The 1,155-nt window shown below is 43.7% G+C and overlaps 1 protein-coding gene across 1 annotated transcript in view; it reads left to right on the forward strand.

Annotated features, from left to right (window-relative positions):
• The window catches only part of WDFY3 (WD repeat and FYVE domain containing 3), a 242,492-nt gene that overhangs the window by 207,587 nt on the left and 33,750 nt on the right, over positions 1–1,155 (forward strand). The gene's annotated exons all lie outside the window — the stretch shown is intronic.

The following is a 1,155-nucleotide window of genomic DNA, read 5'->3' on the forward strand; positions in this document are numbered from 1 at the left end:
ACGCTCTCCTTTCACTTCTTTGTCTTCTTTGCTCCCATACTCTGCCTCGAACTGTGTCTGGGTACCTCGTTTTTTAACCGTGTGTTGGAGTCATGGTGTTTGCCTGGCCCTGCTAGACTGTAGGTTCTTAACCATGGAGACTCTCTTGCACTTCTCAGTGCTCACTCTTAAGCGGCGTGAGGCACTCAGTACTCCCCTCAGGGTTAGTCTGAGTCACGGAAAGAGTGCAGAGGCCGTGCTCGGCGCCAGGCTCTGAGCCTATGGATGCAGGAACACGACTGCCCTTCAGAATGGGAATCCGTGTCTCTTGCTGCGACGCTTAAATTATGAGTTTGGCAAAATTGGTAGGTCATGATGCCCTAGAAGAAGGACACAAATTAAATATCACCTGGGCTCATGTTTCAGATTTCTACTTGTTAAAATCCTCAAGGCCTAAAAATATATATATCTTTTTCAGAAATAGCTCTTTTATTAAGGTAGGCATTGAAAAATCACCAAAATCTAAAGCAGCGCCAATCTTCTCACAGCCTTTTTTGTTTGTTTTAGAAAATATAGTTATTTTTTCATAAAATGCATTGTATATGTTAACATGAAATGGGATTTTTTAAACCTAGTTTTATTGGCATATAATTCACATATCATACAATTTAATAGTTCAATCAAGTAAGAGTTGTGCACTCATTACCACAATCAATTTCATAACAGTGTCTTCTTATACTTATCGTTGTTAACTAAAAAAAATGTATTTCCTTTTGAATCTGTGATTAGGTGGCTGGATAGGAGCCTTTAAAATAATCCCTGGGCGACTGAAAAGCACCGATCTCATTTGCAAGTCACTGGGTCTGTTGGGCCCTTGAGGTTCAGAGACCGGCCGGTGACTGGGTGCTCACTTCCAACTCACCCACCGAAGTGATTGCTCTGTAGCTGGAGGGAAGCAGGGCTGGGCCAGAGAGGAAGGGGGAAAGGAGAGGAGACTTGGCTGAAAGGGGGTGAATTGGAGTATTCATGTCCACAGGCCAAGGATCGACAGGTCCACCCCTCTGACTCCTTGTCCTGGGTGCCTTCTTCTGTCAAGCACTGAATTTCTAAAGCAATTGTCTTTAAACTGAATCTCTTAGCAAACTTCTAGGAAGACTGAGCTAAGCAGTGGGCACG

The sequence above is a fragment of the Echinops telfairi genome, unplaced genomic scaffold (assembly GCF_000313985.2).
Source record: "Echinops telfairi isolate 266 unplaced genomic scaffold, ASM31398v2 ScPeMD7_7468;HRSCAF=8506_0, whole genome shotgun sequence".
In the NCBI taxonomy this organism is placed as follows: domain Eukaryota; kingdom Metazoa; phylum Chordata; class Mammalia; order Afrosoricida; family Tenrecidae; genus Echinops; species Echinops telfairi.